Source organism: Hypanus sabinus, chromosome 2, assembly GCF_030144855.1.
Source record: "Hypanus sabinus isolate sHypSab1 chromosome 2, sHypSab1.hap1, whole genome shotgun sequence".
NCBI lineage: Eukaryota > Metazoa > Chordata > Chondrichthyes > Myliobatiformes > Dasyatidae > Hypanus > Hypanus sabinus.
In genome coordinates, this window is record NC_082707.1 from 22515696 (window position 1) to 22531337 (window position 15642).

Sequence of the window (15642 nt, forward strand, 5' to 3'; positions counted from 1 at the left end):
CTTGGTTCACCACATAAGCACTGAGCTGAAAATCATTTGTCCTACTTTACAGGGAGTCCCTCAGTGAGCGTGCCAACTTGCAGTGGGGAATCCATAGATTGAATAATCACCCAGATTCTCGAGGCTGAGAATTTTAGTCTCTAGCTAACTTGGCTGTTGTATCCATTCAGATTTGATATTAAGACTAATTTAATCCTTGTGAATCTTCTTTTCATATCCTGGCCAAGTTGCTTGCACTCACAAATATCTCCTTCACGCTGTGTTTGAACAGTTTTAATGGCCCAGACATTTACAGCTGGAGCAGCACACTCGAAATGCTGGATGAACTCAGCAGGTCAGGCAGCACCTATGGAGAGAAGAAAGCAGTACAAGTTTGGGTCGAGAGCTTTTATCAGACTGCAAAGAAATGGAAAGTCCTGATGAAGGGTCTCGGCCTGAAATGTTGATTTTTTTTTAGTCCTCTCCATAGATGCTGCTGAGTTCATTCAGCACTTTAGACCACAAGATCGTGTGACGTAGGGGCAGAACAAGGCCATTCGGCCCATTGTCTCTGTCATTCCATTGTGGCTGATTTATTATCTGTCTCAACCCCACCCTCCTGCCTTCTTTAAAACCTAGAGTAAACAGGAACCTATCAAACTCCACTTTAAATATTACCAAAGACTTGACCTACACAATCAGCTGCCTGTGGCAATGAATTCCACAGGTTCCTCACCCTCTGGCTAAAGAAATTTCTGCCCATCTCCATCCTAAATGGATGTCCTCTATTCTAAAGCTGTGCCCTCCAGTCCTAACCTCACCCTGTTTTGTTTTGTAAGTCCAATTCATAAACCTAATTTTAAAAAACCATGGAACCAGGACTTAACACGTATACGTTTAGTTTTGTTTTCACTTTAAGTGAGGCATGCATATAATGACGTGTGCCATTCACCTACTTATACAGATAACCTGCAAAGCATTATGTAAACAATAAAGAATGCTTAATCAACCAATATATTTACAATATTACTCAAATATTACAAAATATTAAATTAACAGCAGCATTTCTCTTGTTTATAACACAACACTCCTCCCAGCTTACCTATAAACCCCAGCTCAATGTAGAATGTATCTCAACTTGTATACACACTATACAATATAATACAACCACTATAGAGACATGCACAGCATAATACATTTTAAATTGTCCCATTCAGGCCTAAAGACTTCATCACTGTGGAGGATTTCTTACACTTGTAGGATAATGTCTCCCTTCAATGGGAGGTCACTCTGTTTGGTTGGTGAAACTCATGGCTTTGAAACAATCTCGTGTTCTGGGGCCCCTCCGTGGTGGGTGTAGAAGTTGACTCTGGGACGGCAGGAAGTGGTTCCGACAGCCCTGGACACATTTCCTCTGGAGGTGTTGGCATCTCGATCTGCTGATCTATCCCAGGCTCTCAACGTTTCACTGGAGAAGTGGATCAGAACGTGCGAGTACCATATCTGACACCACCATCTCACACTGCTTTGTCCATTGCCATTTCTTCCCTAAAAAGTGCCTGGATTTTTGACAAAAGGTAAAACGTATCCCTTACCTGAAGGGGAATTCACAAATGATCCTTCAAAATATCATCTTATTACTTGTTTACAAACTATATATAAAATAGTAATATTGTGTATCTTGCAACTAATCACCACTCAATAACTACAATATGCTTACAGAAGAGCAGAAAGGATGTTGTAAGGGTGCAAAAGGATGTGAAGGATAACTGATAATAGATTCTGTAATTCTAAATCAAACCCAGAAGAAAAGCAGTTACCTTTAATGTTGTTATGTTAATTACCAAAAAAACATTTGATTCTGTCCAACACTCATGGTTAATGAAAGTTCTTAACATGTATAAACTCCAGCCAATACTTGTGTTACGAACCCCGTAACTGGGTTACTTACCAGCTAAGATAGAGGCGTCCGTTGGAATCTGGTGATACTATTTTTAACAGTATTTATTAATAAAAATACACAAAAATAATATCAATGAAAATATACAGATAATATATGTCGTCAATACTAAACCTAAAAGTGCGGGTATAATAATAATCAATAAGAAACAAGCTCTATTGTTGTCTAGGGGATAATGAATTGTCCGATGGAAATATAAAGTTCGCTTCAGTTCACACAGGCTGCAGTCGTTTGTTTGTCGCTGTGTTGCGATTGTTGGAGAGAGAGAGAGAAATAGAAGAATAACTTGCCGACTTTCCTTTATGATTTTGATCCGTCGGTGTCTCGTTGTTGTGGCCATTCAAGTATGACCTCTCCTTTAGCTAAACCGTTATTCCATGATGAGCCCGCCACCCTGGCAAGGGAGGACGCACACGAGCTCCCACTGGCTTTCGCTATAAAACGCCGTCACTGGATTTCTAGCGTTTCTCCTGGTGCATCTAAGGGGTATTCCCCAGACCCTTCTTTTATCCTCACTCACGGGGTCTCAGATGTCAATCAGGTTGGGATGATGCAATCCCTCAACCAGACCACTCTGGTTGTCCCCCGAGGGATTACAATGAATAGTACAGTACTCAATACACAATTCCTTCTCCAAGAGACAATAGCAGTAATCAGTGGTTCTGTTCCACTTATGTCAGGAGACATTCCACCTGATTGTGTATTCTGCATCTCTCTCTCTCATTTCCTGACATGCTGTGTATCTCTCACATTTCCTGGGTCTCAGACCCGAAATAATAGCGATCTTGCGAGTCTCAAAAAGGAGGGGGCGACTTTGCACCGTTCGGCCCCTCAGAGTTGCTCCACATTCGTAACACTTGTGAAATTACTTCAACATCTGATGAAGCATTGGCATTCTATAATCACCCTATCTATTAACAACCAAAGAAGAACAATCACCATTATCATGATAAACCAAGACATTTTTCAGGGTGACTCTCTAAGCCCACTATGGTTCTCTCTAGCTTTAAACACGCTCTCTAATTTACTGACTCATAGGGTATCAAATTAGAAACAACCAAACAAATTATACCTTGACACACCATCATGGACAATTTGAAACTACCCACTCCTTCATCAGTAAAGCTAAAGCAATTAACTCAAATGGATGAACTATTTTTTAAAGATATAAACATGAACTTTGGACTAGGTAAGTGTAGAACATTAAACATAAATAAGGATGCAACAGAGCTAATAGAATACAAAACAGAGCAGCAGGATACAATACAACCGATGGATGAATATGAAACAGATAAGTATCTGGGATATGAACAAGCAAAGAAAATAGATCATAGTGTGATAAAGGGAAAACTTTTGACAGAATTTACTTCAAAGCTTAAGAAAAACTACCAAGCAGAGCTCAACAGTAAAAATATTAACAAAGGCAATAAACTATTTTGCAATACCCATATTAAATTATTCTTTTAGCATGATATCTTGGTCCAAAATAGGTCTGGAAAATTTACAGAAAAATAAGAACTGAAAAGATTAGTTTTAGAAAACACTATGTACACTTGAATGCACTTAGATTAACACTACCTAGGACAGAAGGAGGAAGAGGAATAATAGACATAAATAAAATTACACAACAGTCAGATAAAACTTCTAAGGATATTCTATCATCAAGAATTGTAGGATTCAGCACTCCAAGTGAGAATATGCAATTCTGATAAGGACACACCACTAAACTTAAAAGAAGGCACAACCCAGAAAAATGAAGAAATTATCACTACAGAAGGAAAAGTTAAGCAATGGAAGAGCATGACTGTCTATGGAAGTCATCTCCACAATCTGAATAGACTAGATGTAGGCAAGGAAGCATCCAACGCCGTGCTCAGTGTTGGAAACCTCTTCCCAGAAACAGAGAAGTTCCTTGTGGCAATACAGGACCAGGTAGTTAACACAAAAAAATCATCAAAAATACCCAATAAAAGGCCAACAAATTCAAGATGATAAATGCAGGAAGTGCCAAGAGTAGCCAGAAACAATCCAGCACATTACAGGATCCTGTAGTAGCTTAACTCAATCAGATTATTTAAACAGGCACAGTAAAAAGTAGAAATATCATTTACTAAAATCTTGCTTTAAAATACAAACTCCTAAAAGACAGCATACCTTACTATAAATACAAGCCTGATCCATCCAGCTTTACAGTCAGAATCTCACAAATTATATTACAACCGATCTATATTACAGATTGGACAATCCAAAATAAATATCTGGATATAATATTACAGGGTAAACAAGCAAGAACAAATTAGTTAATAGATATAGTTGTTCCAAACACACACACCGTACAGAAATCAGTAGGTGAAAAACACCAGAAGTGTGCTGAATTAAAAGAGGAAATAGAAAGACTTTGGAGCATGAACCGGGTATACATTGTCCCAACAGTAATATCTACAGATAGTACCATCCCAAAGTCACTACAGAATAAATTTAAACAATTAGGCCGACACAGCAATATTTTCCCCAGAAAACCACAACACTAACCACCATTAGGATACTCCACAAGTTCCTAGCAATTGAGAATTAAGTGCTCTTGGCTATGCCCAAACTCAGGTTTTACTACCTCGAACTGAGGAAAAAAATACAATAATAATAACAAAGAAACAAACAGACAAATAAATAAGCAATAAATATCAAGAACATGAGATGAAGAGTCCTGAAACTGAGTCCATAAGTTCTGGGAACAGTTCAGTGGTGTGGCAAGTGAAGTTATCCCCACTATTTCACGAGCTGGATGGTTGAAGGGTAATAATGGTTCCTGAACCTGTTGGTGTGAATCCTGAGAGTCCTGTACCTTCTTCATGATGCGTTCCTGCGACAACACTCTGTGTAGATATTCTCAATGGTGGGGAGGGCTTCACCCATGACACACTGAGCCATACACGCTATTTTTGTAGACTTTTTCATTCAAGGGCATCAGTGCTTCCATTCCAGGCTGTGATGCAGCCCGTCAATATACATCTATAGAAGTTAGTCAAAGTTCCAGATGCCATGCCGAATCTTCACAAACGCCTAAGGAAGTAGTGGTGCTGCCATGCTTTCCTTGGGATGGAACTTACGTGCTGGGCCCAGGACAGATCCTCTGAAGTGATAACATCAAGGAATTTAAAGTTGCTCACCCTCTCCACCTCTGATCCCCCGATGAAACCTGGCTCGTGAACCCCTTATTCTCTCCCCCTGAAGTCAATAATGAACTCCTTGGTCTTACTGAGTGAGAGGTTGTTGTTGTGACATCACTCAGCCAGATTTTCGATCGCCCTCCTATATGCTGATTCATCACCAGCTTTGATTCAGTCTACGACAGTGGTGTCGTCAGCAAACTGAAATATGTTACAGTTAAGGGCAGGTGCAGTGCAAGTAGACTGTTATGCTTGCAGCCCCCTCCTTTGTGAGAATCGCAAGATCACTTTTGGGTTGGGTCAGGGGGCCCAGGAGAATGAGAGCGAGACGTGCGGAATGTCTCGTTCCCCCGGCGATGTAAAGCTACGGGACATGGCCATTATCTCCGGAAGGCAAATTTTGTGGATTGGAGACTGTACTACGTGGACGCCCTCAGGCAAAGTGGGCTGTTTGAGGGAGGGATTGGATCACCCCCAACCTGATTGACATCTGCGACCCTGCGAGTCAGGATAAAAGGGGGTCTGGGGGAACAGCCCCTCAGATGCACCAGAAGAAACGCTAGCACTCCCGTGATCACGGGAAGCCATTGGAAAGAGGCCACGTGTGTTCAGTTCCGTTGCCTGGGACTGGTGGCTTGTACCACGGAAAACGGCTTTTAGCTAACAACAGGGAAACCAACTCCCCACGACTCAAAGGATTGGCATCATAAAAGACCTGGGCAAGTTAAACCATCTCTCTCTTCAACCCAAACGCTGCAGCTTGAACGAACTAACAGTGACTTTTATATTTCCATCGGACAATACATTATCCCCTAGACAATGATAGAGCTATTTCTTATTGGTTATTATTATACCCACGCTTTAGATTTAGTATTGACGACGTATATTATCTGTATGTTTGCATTAATCTTATTTTTGTGCCCCTTTATCAATAAATACTTTTAAAAATAGTACCATCAGACTTCAACGGACCTCTCTATCTTTGCTGGTAAGTGACCCAGTTACGGGGCTTCATAACAAGACAAAAAAACATTCTTATTTACACAGCCACTATGTTTTATTAAACCCAATCCCCTGAAGTTGTACGTTTGCAGGACTAACTCTCAACTTGCTCACTGACACTGTAATTTGCTACCATACCTTCAAATATGACCCCACCAATGTTGCACTACTTTACATCAGGGGGGAGAGTTGCTCACGCTGAATCAGAATCGCCTCCATTATCGCTGACACATGTCGTGAATTTTATTAGCACAAAGTACACTGCAGCTGCTGTGGTCAAATCAAGATGTACAAAAAAGCTGGATGAACTCAGCAGGTCGGGCAGCATCCATCGAAAGAAACAATCAATGTTTCAGGTCAAGACCCTTCTGCAGTAGCAATACAGTGCCATACATAACAAGTTACTGTAAATTATAATAACAAACATATACTAAGAAATTAAATAAGTAGTGCAAAAAGAGATCATAAATAGTGAGTTAGTGTTCATGGCTTCATTGTCCATTCAGAAACCTGATGTCGGAAGGGAGGAAGCTGTTCCTAAAATGGTGAATGCATGCCTTCAGGCTCCTGTACTTCCTCCCTGATTGTAGCCTAGAGGGCATGTCCTATATAGAGGGGTCCTTAATTATGGATCATCTTTTGAAGATGCCCTCAGTATGGGGAGGCTGTGCCCATGACGGAGCTGGCTGAGTTTATGACTGTCTGTGGCCTTTTCCAATCTGTGCAGCGGCCCCTCCGTACCAGACGGTGATGCGACCACCTTTGATACTGTGAATACAGCCTACGTACAGCGAACGGGGATTCAAATCGCCCAGAGTTCCTGATTGTGGCAACACAGGTAGATCGGCTGGTGAGGACAGAATGTGGGGTGCTTTCTCGCATAGGTTGGGGCAGAGAAAATAGAAGCTGGGATATTATATTACCGCTTTAGATAACCCCGTTCGACTGCTGCTGGAACACTGCAGTTCTCGTTGCTACGTTACAGAATAGATGTGGTCGCTCTGTAGAGAGTACAAAGGTGACTGACCAGGATTTGTCTGAATTAGAGGCCTTTAGTTATGGAGAGAGAGATTGGATAGCGAGCAAAATAGGCTGGGGGGTGGGGTGGGGTGGGAGGTGACCTGATAGAAGTATATAAAATTATCAGAGGTATAAATAGGACAGTTAGATTCTCTTTCCCTCTGTAGGAATATCAAAAAGTGGTGAGAGTCTGATACCTGGAACTCATTGCTAGAGGAGGTGATGGAATCAGATACAATCACAATGTTTAAGAGACATTTAGACAGATGCTTAGAAGGATAGGCACCTAATGGGACAAGTGTAGATATTAGTAGCTATCATACAGTGGGTATAAAGATGTCGATATAGACGGTAGGCTGAAGAGCCTGTTTCTCTGCTGTGCAGTTTTATCACTCTCTAACTTTAGCGGCCACGTGGTAGCATAATGGGTAGCTATTACCGTGCCAGAGACCCGGGTTCAATTCCACTGATGTCTGTAAGGAACTTGTACAATCTCCCCATGACCATGTGGGTTTCCTGCAAGTGTCTCAGTTTCCTCCCACTTCCTAAAGGTGTGTATGGGTTAGCAGGTTAACTGGTCACATTGGTGAAGTCCCGACGAAGGGTCTCGGCCCAAAATGTTGACTGTTTATTTCCTTCGATAGACTGGGGGAGTTCCTCCAGCAATTCATGTGGATGCTCTCTGCAGTTAGCGTTACATACAATCGCACGGAAGCTCTCTCCCAGGTCCCTCTCTCGTCTTTGCAGCATCCATTTTTTTGCAATATGTCTTGAAGGCAGCAGGCACATCTTGCAGATGTTAAGCTAAGTGCAAGGGTCTGGAAGAGCCTGCAGCTTGTAGGTACTGAACAATGTCAGCTTCCTCACAGCCGTAGACAGGGAAACCTGACAATGATTCAGGAACAGCTTCTTCCTCTCTGCCGTCAGGTTTCTGAATGGACATTGAACCCATGAATACGACCTCACTACTTTTTCTTTTATTTCTCTCTTTGGTCTACTTAGTTAATTTACCTCTTAAAAAAAGTATGTTCTTCTTACTGTAATACAATTTTTATTGTTATGAATTGAAATGAAACTGCTGCCCCATACAAATTTCATGACATATGCCAGTGATACTAAACCTGATTCTAATTCTGAATCTGTACTCTGACCTTTTCAATAATCTTCCCACTTCCAGGATGGAAATGGCTAATACAAGGGGGAATAATTGTAAGGTGATTGGAGGAAAGGTGATCCAGTCAAAGTGGCTACTGTGAACAATGCTCCTTCAGTTGACATCTTCTAGATAGATCATGATAACATATATTTCATTTCTTTCATGTCTTTCACAATTGTTTATCATTTTGAAAGTGATTCTGGAACTGCTGGAGCCTGTGATTAACAGCTTGGAGATTGTTTGCATGTTTCAGTGCTCTGCAGTCTCCGAGAGGATTCTGGGAGGCAGAGGCGGGATGTGGGGACCTCGAGGTGAGAAGGCCGATTAAAGTGCCGAGGGAGATTGAAACATCGAGGCAAGTGCGGAAGGTGAGTGTCGGCTGCCTGCCTTTTGATCACTGGTGGGATCACTCTGCTACGGAGAGGGGAGACTGCCTTTTGATCACTGGTGGGATCACTCTGCTACGGAGAGGAGAGACTGCCTTTTGATCGCTGGTGAGATCACTCTGCTACAGAGAGGAAAGACTGCCTTTTGATTGCTGGTGGGATCACTCTGCTACGGAGAGGAGAGACTGCCTTTTGATCGCTGGTGGGATCACTCTGCTACGGAGAGGGGAGACTGCCTTTTGATCACTGGTGGGATCACTCTGCTACGTAGAGGGGAGACTGCCTTTTGATCACTGGTGGGATCACTCTGCTACGTAGAGGGGAGACTGCCTTTTGATCACTGGTGGGATCACTCTGCTACGGAGAGGGGAGACTGCCTTTTGATCGCTGGTGGGATCACTCTGCTACGGAGAGGGGAGACTGCCTTTTGATCACTGGTGGGATCACTCTGCTACGGAGAGGAGAGACTGCCTTTTGATCGCTGGTGAGATCACTCTGCTACAGAGAGGAAAGACTGCCTTTTGATCGCTGGTGGGATCACTCTGCTACGGAGAGGAGAGACTGCCTTTTGATCGCTGGTGGGATCACTCTGCTACGGAGAGGGGAGACTGCCTTTTGATCGCTGGTGGGATCACTCTGCTACGGAGAGGGGAGACTGCCTTTTGATCACTGGTGGGATCACTCTGCTACGGAGAGGAGAGACTGCCTTTTGATCGCTGGTGAGATCACTCTGCTACAGAGAGGAAAGACTGCCTTTTGATCGCTGGTGGGATCACTCTGCTACGGAGAGGAGAGACTGCCTTTTGATCGCTGGTGGGATCACTCTGCTACGGAGAGGGGAGACTGCCTTTTGATCGCTGGTGGGATCACTCTGCTACGGAGAGGGGAGACTGCCTTTTGATCACTGGTGGGATCACTCTGCTACGGAGAGGGGAGACTGCCTTTTGATCACTGGTGGGATCACTCTGCTACGGAGAGGGGAGACTGCCTTTTGATCACTGGTGGGATCACTCTGCTACAGAGAGGGGAGACTGCCTTTTGATCACTGGTGGGATCACTCTGCTACAGAGAGGGGAGACTGTCTTTTGATCACTGGTGGGATCGCTCTGCTATGAAGAGAGGAGACTGCCTTTTGATCACTGGTGGGATCACTCTGCTACGGAGAGGGGAGACTGCCTTTTGATCGCTGGTGAGATTGCTCTGCTATGAACAGAGGAGACTGCCTTTTTTTCACTGGTGGGATCACTCTGCTACGGAGAGGAGAGACTGCCTTTTGATCACTGGTGGGATCGCTCTGCTACGGAGAGGGGAGACTGCCTTTTGATCACTGGTGGGATCGCTCTGCTACGTAGAGGGGAGAGACTGCCTTTTGATCGCTGTTGGGATCGCTCTGCTACGGAGAGGGGAGACTGCCTTTTGATCGCTGTTGGGATCGCTCTGCTACGGAGAGGCGAGACTGCCTTTTGATCACTGGTGGGATCACTCTGCTACGGAGAGAGGAGACTGCCTTTTGATCACTGGTGGGATCACTCTGCTACAGAGAGGCGAGACTGCCTTTTGATCACTGGTGGGATCACTCTGCTACGGAGAGGCGAGACTGCCTTTTGATCACTGGTGGGATCGCTCTGCTACGGAGAGGGGAGACTGCCTTTTGATCACTGGTGGGATCGCTCTGCTACGGAGAGGGGAGACTGCCTTTTGATCACTGGTGAGATCACTCTGCTACGGAGAGGGGAGACTGCCTTTTGATCACTGGTGGGATCACTCTGCTATGGAGAGGGGAGACTGCCTTTTGATCACTGGTGGGATCACTCTGCTACGGAGAGAGGAGTCTGCCTTTTGATCACTGGTGGGATCGCTCTGCTACGGAGAGGCGAGACTGCCTTTTGATCACTGGTGGGATCACTCTGCTACGGAGAGAGGAGTCTGCCTTTTGATCACTGGTGGGATCACTCTGCTACGGAGAGGGGAGACTGCCTTTTGATCACTGGTGGGATCGCTCTGCTACGGAGAGGGGAGACTGCCTTTTGATCACTGGTGAGATCACTCTGCTACGGAGAGGGGAGACTGCCTTTTGATCACTGGTGGGATCACTCTGCTATGGAGAGGGGAGACTGCCTTTTGATCACTGGTGGGATCACTCTGCTACGGAGAGAGGAGTCTGCCTTTTGATCACTGGTGGGATCGCTCTGCTACGGAGAGGCGAGACTGCCTTTTGATCACTGGTGGGATCACTCTGCTACGGAGAGAGGAGTCTGCCTTTTGATCACTGGTGGGATCGCTCTGCTACGGAGAGGAGACTGCTTTTTGATCACTGGTGGGATCACTCTGCTACGGAGAGGGGAGACTGCCTTTTGATCACTGGTGGGATCACTCTGCTACAGAGAGGAGAGACTGCCTTTTGATCACTGGTGGGATCACTCTGCTACAGAGAGGAGAGACTGCCTTTTGATCACTGGTGAGATCACTCTGCTACAGAGAGGGGAGACTGCCTTTTGATCACTGGTGGGATCACTCTGCTACGGAGAGGGGAGACTGCCTTTTGATCACTGGTGGGATCACTCTGCTACAGAGAGGGGAGACTGCCTTTTGATCACTGGTGGTATCACTCTGCTACGGAGAGGGAAATGGCCTGCCACTGCACCCGGAAAACGTTACCCAGGTTTTCTGCGTTTTGGATATGGACATTTTTTCAGTCTTACAGTTTCTCATGTTCTGTGTTTTTCACCCAATCTTTCTTGTTTTTATGTGTGTGGGGGAGGGGTCAATGTGCCTGTTCTGTTTTTGTTAGTTTTTCGTGCGAGGGGAGGGAAGATTTGGGGGTTGATGATCGTGCTACTATTCTTTTCTTTCTTGGTTTTGTGGCTATCTGGAGAAGAAGAATTTCAGAGTTGTATATTTTGATAATGACTGAACCTTTGCAAGTATCTAGGAGGGATTTCATTGGCAGGGTTTTCACACAGAGAGTGGTGGGTACATTGAATGCATCACTAGGGATGGTGGTAGAGGCAGGTACATTTGGGACATTTAAAAGACTCTCAACTAGGCACATGAATGAAAAACAGGACTCTACAATTATTTACTTACTATTTAGTTATTATTTGTTTTTTTATATTTACACATTTAGTCTTCTTTTGCACATTGGCTTATTAGATTGTAATTTTTCATTGATTCTATCGTATTTCTTTATCCTACTGTGAGTGCCTGCAAGAAAATGATCTCAGGGTTGTCAGAATAAGAATTAGGTTTATTATCACCAGCATGTGATGTGAAATTTGTTAACTTAGCAGCAGCAGTTCAATGCAATACATAATCTAGCAGACAAAAATAATAAATAAAAAATAATAATAAATAAACAAGTAACTCAATTACATTGAATAGATTCTTTAAAATGTGCAAAAACAGAAATACTGTATATTAAAAAAGTGAGGTAGTGTCCAAAGCTTCAATGTCCATTTAAGAATTGGATGGCAGAGGGGAAGAAGCTGTTCCTGAGTCACTGAGTGTGTGCCTTCAGGCTTCTGTACCTCCTACCTGATGGTAACAGTGAGAAAAGGGCATGCCCTGGGTGCTGGAGGTCCTTAATAATGGACACTGCCTTTCTGAGACACTGCTCCCTGAAGATATCCTGGGTACTTTGGATGCTAGTGCCCATGATGGAACTGACTAGTTTTACAACTCTCTGCGGCTTCTTTTGGTCCTGTGCAGTAGCCCCTCCATACCAGACAGTGATGCAGCCTGTCAGAATGCTCTGCACGCTACAACTATAGAAGTTTTTGAGTGTATTTGTTGACATGCCAACTCTCTTCAAACTCCTAATGAAGTACAGCCACTGTCTTGCTTTCTTTATAACTGCATTGATATGTTAGGACCAGGTTAGATCCTCAGAGATCTTGACACCCAGGAACTTGAAGCTGCTCACTCTCTCCACTTCTGATCCCACTATGAGGATTGGTATGTGTTCCTCCATTTCATCTTTCCCGAAGTCGACAATCAGCTCTTTCATCTTACTGACGTTGAGTGCCAGGTTGTTGCTACGACACCACTCCACTAGTTGGCATATCTCACTCCTGTACGCCTTCTCGTCACTACCTGAGATTCTACCAACAATGGTTGTATCATCAGCAAATTTATAGATGGTATTTGAGCTATGCCTAGCCACACAGTATAGAGAGAGTAGAGCAGTGGGCTAAGCACACACCCCTGAGGTGCACCAGTGTTGATCGTCAGTGAGGATGATATGTTATAACCAATCCGCACAGACTGTGGTCTTCCGGTTAGGCAGTTGAGGATCCAATTGCAGAGGGAGGTACAGAGGCCCAGGTTCTGCAACTTCTCAATCAGGATTGTGGGAATGATGGTATTAAATGTTGAGCTATAGTCGATGAACAGCATCCGGACATAGGCGCTTGTGTTGTCCGGATGGTCTAAAGCCATGCGGAGAGCCATTGAGATTGTGTCTTCCGTTGACCTATTGTGGTGATATGCAAATTGCAATGTGTCCAGGTCCTTGCTGAGGGAGGAGTTCATTCTAGTCATAACCAAACTCTCAAAGCATTTCATCACTGTTGATGTGAGTGCTACCAGGCGATCGTCATTAAGGCAGCCCACATTATTCTTATATATACTGTTCTATAGGTATTCTACATATATGGTGACGTATACGTACATAGATAATAAATTTACTTTGAAATTGTCCATTGTAAGCACTGTGTTGAATTGGATAAATGCTTCATATTTTTTGCATTCTGTGGTTGGTTATTTCTGAGTGGTAAAAGGAATCAGAGGAGGATTTAAGGAGAAGGAAAAGTTACAGATACAGAAGGAGAAAACGGGATTTCCTCTGTTTGTGGTTAAATGACCTTGTCGGAAATGACAGTCGGATCCTGGTGCTCATATGATCCAAAGGTTCTTTGCAAGTCAAGGATGAGGCATAAAACTTACTGGTTATGGCCATTTATTAAGTGTTAGAAAAATGAAGAACAAACAAACGAAAAAGACAAAGAAATTGTGGTTGTTCTATTCTAAAGACCTGCTCAGACTGAAAATAAAACAAGACATGAAAATCAGACAGCCAGATTCAAGAGACATACACAGACAAAAAATACAGAATCTGCAATAATCCAAATTCACTGAACAATTACACATACAGAGGTGAATATATAAGAACACAAGCAGGAATAAGAAAGATAAACAATTTTATACTCTATCCAACATTGCTTACACAATTGAGTCACAGGGAAAGAGAGCGAAAGGCCATTTGGCCCACTGAATCCATGCTAACCATCACCTATCATTGGAGTGGCACGGTAGCATAATGATTAGCACAATGCTGTACAGTATCAGCGACCTGGGTTCAATTCACGCCGATGCCCGTAAGGAGTTTGTACGTTCTCCTCGTGACCACGTGGGTTTCCTCCGGGTGTTCCGGTCTCCTCCCACAGAACAAAGATGTACTGGGTGGTAGGTTAATTGGTTATTGTATATTGTCCTGTGATTGGGCTGGGGTTGAATTGGTTACTCGGTGGTGTGGCTTGAAGGGCATGTTCCACGCTATACCCCATTAAATAAATTAATTTAAACACACTAATACTAATGCTCCATTCTCATTAACACTTGCTCCCGCAGAATCCACTTTGCTCCTATATGCTAGGGTCCAACCACATGTTTATGGGAAGTGGGAGGAAATCTGAGGACTTGCAGGAGGCCCACGCGGTCACGGGGAGAATCGCAACCAGAATCAGGTTTATATTCACTGACGTATCTCATGAAATTTGTTGTTTTGCTGCAGCAGCATAAAAATTACTATAACTTACAAAAATAAGTTGAAAGTGCAAATTGAAAATGTTAAAAAGATAGTCTTCATGAGTTCATGGACCACCTAGGAATCCCATGGTGGAGGAGAAGAAGCTCTTAAAATGTTAAGTCGGGTCTTCAAGTTCTTGTATGTCCTCCCTGATGGCTGTAATACGGAGGACCTGAAAACTCCACATATAACAACAGCTGACCTCAGGACGCAACCACTGGTGCTGAGAGCCAGCAGCTTTTCCTATTGCCTTTCTGAGCTGCACTAACAATATACCAACCCAACAACATACTAAACTAGGAACAACATTATCATTGAAAGTCTGCCTTTGATTGTCTTATCTCTCAGCAGTCATTCAGTACATGTAATGAGTTCCAAACCTACTCAAAGGCACTGGAGTTGGTGTGCAAAGGTGGATTGCAGAGAGACTGTGAGTGACTGACTTGGATGTTTCTTTTACGATCATAAAACCCTGTTGGACACTGACTGCTGCGGGCCTGTTTCTCTTGTTTGGTGGGGAGACAGGAGGCGAGGCAGCAGTGTCGCCTCGGTTGTAGTGAGGACTAGATCTCAAGCCGTGGGCTTGCCTGTAGCTGCAGTCCAGGTGAGGAGGAGACGCTGGAGGCGGTGTAGCGTGGCGTCCATGCTCAGTTGGGTGTAGCCTCTTCTATCTAATGCTGCCCTCTAGTGTTGGATCAGTAGAATTTGTCGCTCAGAGTCTTGGACTAAAAATGTGTTTTCTTGCATAACTAAGTTCTTTTTTTCTCTCTCATTATTTTGTATGTGCATGTATGTTTTCCCACCTTGGCCCAGAAGAATGCTGTCTCATTCAGCTATATCCATGTTTGGTTTGAATGAGCTTTTAAAACAGAGGTAAGGAGGAACTTATTTAGCCAAAGAGTAGTGAAACTGTGGAATGATCTGACACAGACTGCATTGGAGGCCAAATCCGTGGGTATACTTAAGGAGGAAGTTGATTGTTTCCTGATTGGTCAAGGCATCGAAGGCAGGTGTATGGGATTGAGTGGGATCTGGGATTAGCCATGATGGAATGGCAGAGCAGACTTAATGGGCTGAATGGCCTAATTCTGCTCCTATGTCTTATGGACTCTTGACCACACAATCTACCTTGCTAGGACCTTGCATTTTATGGTCTACCTGTACTT